Source organism: Telmatherina bonti, assembly GCF_933228915.1.
Source record: "Telmatherina bonti genome assembly, chromosome: 4".
Taxonomy (NCBI): Eukaryota; Metazoa; Chordata; class Actinopteri; order Atheriniformes; family Telmatherinidae; genus Telmatherina; species Telmatherina bonti.
Genome location: NC_136622.1, coordinates 9336249 through 9344846, shown reverse-complemented (window position 1 = coordinate 9344846; position 8598 = coordinate 9336249).

Sequence of the window (8598 nt, the reverse complement as noted above, 5' to 3'; positions counted from 1 at the left end):
AGGTTATTTGGGGCGGCTGTAGCTCAGGAGAAAGAGCAGTTGTCTTAAAGGTGGGAGGTCATTTCCAGGCTTTCCCTAACTACATGCGCAAGTATCCTGGGGCAAGACACTGAAGCCCAAGTTGCCCTCCGATGTGCCTATAAGGGTACGAGTGTGTGGGTGAATGTGACAAGTAGTGTAAAGTGCATTGGGTTGTCAGCATGACAGGATAGCGCAGTTACCATTTGTTTATTTTATCTATTTTATAGAAATATTTATTTAAATAATTATCGGGATATTTATATAATAGAAATATTCCATAAAAACTGACTCGTATAATTTTCTTTTCTTGTCTATCACTGAGATAAAGTTGGTAATTATGTCTATGTGTGACTATGAAATTTTATTATGTATAATTTTATATCTGTTTATTTGTCAGTGGGTGGCAGTGTGTTGGGTGACTCTCCTCATAGTGGCAAATATACCACCCTCACTTGTGAATATGCTAGAAAACAGCCTTGAAATAGGCGTCCACTGTAGTGGACACGATGCAACACAAGGGTTAATACCATAGACTGTATAAGAAAGATGGACGGGACCCTTCGGTGGTAAAAAGTGAAGTCTATGCAGAAGTGCATAAAACTGCAGTTCCCCCTTCATCCACTAGAGGCTCCAAAAAAAAAAGAAAAAAAAAAAGCAAATCCCCATAGACTCCCATGTTAAAAAGACCAACTTCACAGCAGAAATAAACATGTTTACAGCCTGGTTCAGAAATCCATTTTCGGTTTAATAGGTCAGGTTTACCTTCATGACAACTGTGGGGGGAGTGACTTTTTTTCTAACTCGCCCGTTTAAAAGTAATTTAATCTCGAAATTCGGCATATTTAGGAGCGTGTCCTTTTGATTGACAAGTACCCGGTCTCCTGCTTCAAGTAAAAAGAATGTAGAACAGCTGCAGTTTTTAGCAGGTTAACAACGTGACTTAGCTTTAGCCCGTTTACCTCCGTTAGCTGGTTAGCTTGGTTAGCTCTTAGCTACAGAAAGCTCGGAGTTCACTTGATGTCAATCATCCACCATGGCGCTCACAGCCCCCCTCTCAGCTCCACCTCTTTGCCAATATTTGTATTTTCCAGATGAGACGACACGCATGCCCCTGCCAATGGGATGCGATGATAGGAACCGCCCAACAAGCTTCAATTCAGCTCTTCAGAAACCTATGGGTGAGGTCACGGAGGCTCCGCCCATCTCTATATACAGTCTATGGTTAATACTCAGAGGAAGGAATTTTCTTTGAATCAACAAATTAAGGAAAACGCATTGATAAAGATTCTATCTATCTATCTATCTATCTATCTATCTATCTATCTATCTATCTATCTATCAAACTCATGGATGACTTCCTGCTGATGATGGTCGGTTGTTCTTGGACACCCCTCCTCCTCCCCCCCTAACCACCACCACCTCCCCCACCTCCTCTTGTCACAGATGTGATCAAACATGTTTTCAGATGTAACACTTATTTGCAGGCCCTTCCTCAAAGCGTGCAGCTGTAAAACGAGTCGTGCACGCTCTTAATAAGCCTCGTTTTAGACGCAAGTGTCACCCGTGTCTCTGATGTGTGGCCATTTTGCGTCTCCTCTGAGAGTCCAGAGATGCTTGGGAGGCACAAGCAGCCAGTCGGCAAGAATTAGAGCAGCGTCCATGATTGTGCTGACGTCTGCAAGGGGCTGGGCTGGAGATTAAGCCCAATAAAAATGTGTGATTTGTTGCTTTCATATTTGGAAGATGTCAGCTTCAATTTGAGCTAGCACGCTGCCTTGAGGCAGGCTGGGTGACAAATATGAAGGATGCACTGATGAACTGCTGGCAATCAAGTGTTAGTTCTTTCATCCACTATATGATGGCAGTGAAAGCCTCCACACATTGTTGAACAGCAGTTACACATCATTTTAGTTTAATATAACATCATATATCAGTAAAACAGGAAGGAAACAGGAGGATTCTTCTAATCTTTTCTTCCTTCGTTTTTTTCTTGAACCTGGGGTTTGTGCAATTTATCATTTTGATGACAATTTTGTTTCTTCTGTATATGTTTTCATTCATTTGATTTTCATTTTTAAAACACAAAAACAAAAACAAAAACAAAATAATAAGGTAAAAGAACCAGCACCTGAAATAAAAACACAAAAACACAACATTTGGCTCATATTGATACAAAAATAGCATTGCATTACATCACATTACATTAAATAACATTACCAAGCAGCATACATTTCAGGTCAGTCTGGTCATAAGAGCTAAAATGTTATTCTTCACCCAACAAAACCCCCAACCTCCGGAAATGACTACAAAAACAGGGTCGAAATAGACGTCATGTTTTGCATTTGGATAAAAGTCATGTTGCTGAGGTGTGGGCTCCATGTAGGAGTTACACAGCTTTTGTTTCATTGCAAACTGTCCTCACACTCCCAAGCAGTGTCCCAATGATCATTTGTACTTACTGAACTTTTCTGAATTGTCCTACCTCGTTTTTAAAAAGCAAACTTTCCATTCTTGGATATCTCTAAGTTGACAGAAAAGCAGCGTCCTTTCAGATTTAATCGCTTATTTTTAAATATCAGGAAAAAAATCTGGATTCTGAATGTTATATTTTTAACTAAAACTGACTAAAAAACAATAATTGTAAATGAAATAACTCACAGATGTTAAGGATGCCCTGAGCGTCCCAGTTCAGAAAACCAGCATCTGTTAAATCTGCAGATAATAAAGCTTATTACACATCAGTGTGAGGATGGAGGTGGTTGTAGTCTATGTAGAGCTTTATGTGATGTAAGGGGCTCAACTCTGGTTTACTTTGTGGTGGTGGTAGACTGGATCCTTCTAGACAACTGGATCCAGACTGCTGATGGGGGTCTTGTTCTAGTCTGATCTGTAACCTTTCTTTTTTCCAAAAAAATTGAGAAACATCTTCCTTTCTTTTAATTTTTATATGTCTCAAAACAAAAGCATAGTTTTAAAGGATATATTTCTCCACATTGTCATGCTGTAGCTACTTAAACCCTCTGATGCATGAATTATCAAAAATCACCAGTTTTTTACATGCAATATTGTACTTCTACAGACACGTACAGACAACTTTCTGTATTTTTTTAATATTATTTGACTTTTTATTTAGTTTATCTATTCTGTATAAATTGTTATAAAATTAGATATTGTCATATTTATATAATAGAAATATTCTATAAAAATTAACTCGTCATTTTATTTGTCCAGTTTATCACTAAGTTAAAGCTGGTAATTACATGTACGTATGAATATGAAAGTTTATACTATATCTGTTCATTCTTCAGTAAGTGGCAGTGTATTGGGTGATTCTCCTAATGTCCACTAAAGTAGCAAAATTATAAACATACTAGAAAACAGCCTTTAAAAAGGCATTCACTGTAGTGAACATGATGCAACAAAGAGTTAAGAGTCAACTAGCAGCCTTATTCTTTTGTTTAAGTTAAAGTGGATCGTGTAGCATTAGCATTGTCAGAAACACAGATACTGAGACACATTTTGAGCATCTTTAAAGTAAATTTTTCAGTGTAACTGAGTTAATGTGTTGTTCATAAATACCCTCAATAACTAACTATGACAGTGTTTCCGAAAATGATCATCAAACTGACTAGTGCTAGAATATAACTAGATTATCATCGCTAAGTGGCTCCATGCTAACATCAGGTCAATGGCCTTGCATAACATTAGCAGTTGTACTTGCACAGGAACAATTGTTTTTTCTTAAAATGTGCAGCCACATCACATTATTTTAAAGGATGACTAAATAACTACCTTAAAATGCAGTGACCTGTCAATCTCCTCAAGAGGTTTGGAGGCTGTCCAATCAGAATTCAGAAGTGGGCAGTGCCACCCCAGCCCCCCCTCAAACTCTGCCCCTGGTACAGATTTATTTTGGGCTACAAATCCATTAAATAAAATGTCTAAAGCTTATAAATTCTAATAAAATAATTAAATAAAAGGTGTGCAGATTTAAATGCATCCTTCAGAGTCACCATAAGGATAAAAATCAATAACGTTTTTAAAGCACCACAGAAGTGAACATCTGTAATGATCACACAGTCGTTACAGGTCAGGCTATAAAAGGCCACAAACAGCCATTCGGGTGAAGTTGTCTGAAGGAGGATGGACTCACTGTTTAAGATTCTGGAAGTTTCAAAACTACCTCATGCATTATAACTGAAGCACTTCCCCTGGTTCCCTGAGTTTAATCCTTTTTTTTTTCCAAGTGCTTCATCAACCTTCAGCTTTTCTGACAAGACAGAAGTTTCAGCATGTATGATTAATAAGATACAAATGTGCAACTGATATTTGATAAATGGCTTTGGTTTCATATTCATGATGTACAATGAATATGCAGCACCGGGGGCTTAGGCCTACTTGATTGATCAAATGTATTCCATTCATCACTTATTTTTGCTTAATTAGCATATTTGAAGCAACACCATTAACAAGGGAGGACTATGGGCTGTTTGGAAGATATGATGTATGTAGGAGAGCAGACACACATGCATAACTCTTTGTCTTGTGCTGCTCATATTTTCTGGAGGCAGAATTAATTATGAAGCAGATTTTACTCTGAAAAGAAAGCAGCATTGAGATGGATTGTTTTTCAGCACCTTCGTATTCCTAATATTTGCTCCACTTCTTATTCGCCTTGTGTGAAGAAAATCATGTCACCATATCTTTAATAGCACGATGTAGGACAGTAAAAATTTCAGATAAGCGCTACATGAATAGAAAAAGAGAGATGTAATGCTCTTCCTGGGACATTTCTCAGAGGGACAGAATAACCTGGGGACTTTGGGGAGAATAAATGGGAGAAAAGGGAGTTAAGATGTGGGTCGTTATAGCTATAAGTTGTAAAGACCTTCATTAAACACATGAGCTAGTCATTACCCTGCTGCTGCTACTGCTGCTGCTGCTGCTGTGTGATGAACATTTTGAGCCCTCTCCAAACCCAGCTCTGGTTTACAGGCCAGATAATGCAGTGAATCCATGCTTGTCTGGCGCAGGGCGAAGCAAAGTCAGTGGAAATGTTTTTTGTGTGTATCGAAGCAGGCAAACTCTGATGCGTATTTGCCCTATTACAGCACATCAGCATCAGCCAGACGCACGCCAGTGCAAGCACAGAGCATGCACTTATAATTATTTGATAATATTTTTAATGACAGATTGACAAAGAGTTTGCATATGTGAGCCAGCCTCGGTTTTGGTAACCAGAATTTCATGTTCAGATCAGATGTGGGGACTGTGCTGAATGTATGTTGGGAGTCATAAATGCCATTTGTTTCTGCTCCTTGACTTTTTTTCATCTGTAATTGAAATGTACGACGCTCAGATTGTGAATGCGCATGTGTGTGTGTGTGTGTGTCTGCAGAGAAGCTGACTTTGCTTTGTAATTAGTCATGACATGCTAATATACACGGTGCAATTAATGATGTTAATACGCAGACACCCTAAATCAGTTAATAGAAAACATGTGAAGAATTATGGGCTTATTTTACTACATTATATGTGATGTGTAATCTTTTAAAAAAGAGAGTTTGTTAACAACACAAGCAGCTCTTACAGTATTCTGATTTTCACAATACAAATGACATGATTGCAGGATAAAAAATCATAATCTCATTGTTGCAAAACCGTGCAGCATTTTTCTGCACTAACAATAAATCCCTCATTGACTTTGACTTATTGGAGCAAATTATGGCCAGACGCAACTAATTTCCTGCTGCAACTTAACTGATGATAGCATAGTCTTTGTTTGCTTTTTTTTCTTTAGTTAGGCCTTACTAGGTTGTGCTGATTCCTCAAAATGCCTAAATATGCTCGGAATAATTATTTAAATCAACATACAGTAAATTGCTTTTTAATGATAAAGCAGAGACTGTTTCAGTAAAATGTGCACATTATTTGTGGTACGAATTTAATTGAATAAATCCAAACAAGCTGCTGTCTCTTTAGTGTTTCCCTGCTGCAGCTTAAGAACAATGCTCGCTTCCGTCTAAAAGAAGTTGCTCCTCTAAAACATAATGGCCCTGCAGACAAATCAGAGATCCATCGGTGAAGAAAAGGCTCTAAATAATTTATAGCTTTAATCTGCTCACTGAGGTGTGTGGTCTTTGACAGTAATTATAAATGCAGGGAGAAATTATAGCTGAATACTTTAACTGCATTAGGAGTCATCTGATGAACAACGTGATTGCCTGCTCATTTCCAACAATAGGGGGCAAGTTGGTGTCACAGCATTCAAATCACCACAGTGCCCATGTGCTTTTCCCCATTTACCATCAAATGTCAGTTGATTGTTGTAAAAAAGCGATTTGATGGGTGGAGGTAATTGAGGACTTGATTGCTTGAAAAGAGATGAATTGCATAAAATGTTTATGAATTTAGAAGGCAATTATTTTTAATAGCCTTGAAATAATAGAGCTGGAGGAAATATGTTTAATTGTTATGATAGTATCTTGCAGCAACAGCAGCAGCTTTCACAGGGAAGCAATAAAAATCTGACAGGAGAATATATCTCTAAAGTGTATCTAAAAGTCATGAGGTGAAGACAGACTGCTGTACAGCAGAGGATGGGCCCTTTGTCTCCTGTACTGGAAGATGCTGGTGGGGAAAAACACATGTGATGCTTTGAAGAAGGAACTGCATCTGAAAACTAATATAAAACAAATTATGTGGAAAATGGAAGTGGTTTTTGTTAACCCTTCGACCCTCCTCGGGCCATTTTTGTCCATCTTTTATCAGCTTTTTTAAAAATAATTATTTGTTTATTATTTTGGCTGTGTGTTACTAATTCTTGCAAGAACTTTTTGTTTTAGTCATTTTAAATAAATCAAGTGTTTTTTTTTTGTTTTTTTTTTCTTACATGTTGTTTTTACTCTGTTGATGCATTTTTACCCCTCTGGTGACCTTCGTGCTCAAAAATGTCCACACACAAAAAATAATCAAATGTCAATATATTTTCAGCTTTTTTTTTTTTTCTTATTTGATTAAACAACTTTAGACTTGCTCAAAAACTACCAGGCGTTAAACCCTTCTAAGACTTGTGACCCTTTAAATTACTGGAAAAATTAACAACTTATTAAAAAACAAGCATAATGTGGGGGGGGGGGGGGGGGGGGGGTCTTTGGTGGCGATTAGAGGGTTAGATACGTAAAAGATTAGCAGCAGAATTTATTTGATTGCATTCATATTCTCTTTGTAGTATCAGACACTCACTCCGGGATCTTTGTGGACTTAAATTAAAGACATATTTTAATCTCACAATATTTCATTCATTCATTCATTTTCCTAACCGCTTAATCCGATTCAGGGTCGCGGGGAAGCTGGAGCCTATCCCAGCAGTCTTTGGGCGAAAGGCAGGGAACACCCTGGACAGCTCGCCAGTCCATCGCAGGGCCATCTCACAATAATTCCACTTTAAAATTATTCACTTCTTAATGTCAGAATTTTTTTTTAAAGAAAAGTCCTGATACTTGACAATTTCATGATTTCCATGTTTTTTTTTATTTGTATGAATATGCATGAAAATTTTTCTTAATCAGCATTTTAGGGAAGTAGTGGTACTCCATCTTTTCAAGTACAAGTACCTGCATTTGAGTGCTTGCCAATACCAAGTACTGATATGAGTACTAATAAATCCAATTATAGTTCACTGGTCAGGATTGTGGATGAAATGGGTGATCCTGCTGTCAGAGTTCAACACAGCAGAAACAGCTGTGACAAGGTACCCGTATGCTCAAAATCCACTTCTCTTGCCAAGATAGGGACAAACTTTAACGTATGTCTTTTCATCTCCGGACACCCAATAATAAAAATCGTTTACAGATCTCTTTGCATTAACACGTTAACTTTGACAGCTCTGTTTTTATCAAGGTGCCATCATGTTGTGTTGCATGGAAACACTTATGAATACAGAGTATGCATATTTACACATAGCAGTATCAGTATTGGTGTATAATTGGTGCATACCTAATTTTTATAATTAAAATAATAATCATAATAAAAAATATTTTCACTCAAGCATACACACACACACACACACACACACACACACACACACACACACTGAAATACAAACAACTGATAATGATTTTATAGCAGTTTCTGTAAATGAGCATTTTTGGCGATGAAGGTCACCAGATGGTGCTAAATTCTGGAGGGCTCAGTGGTTATTCCAGATAATGATGCCAATTCCAGGAAACCCATTTCTTTCCAGGTGATATAACATCCGACCATCTAGAGGAAAGTAGAAAAGTGTTTAGAATTCAGACTGGTATTTTACCAGTTTAGATACGGTATAAGCCTCTCAAACATTTTTTTTTCCCAATATCTACAGCTTACTGATTTCATACTTAATATCAACACCACGGTCCTTTAGACTAAAAAAGTTGCTCCTCCTGAGCCCAACAAAAAAAACAAACAAACAAAAACAACAACAACAACAAAATATCACTTGCTTTTACAATGTCTGTATCAGGTAACATACAGAAGGGAACACAAACCTTGCAAAATGAACTGCGTGTAAATATTGATGAGAACAACAACAAC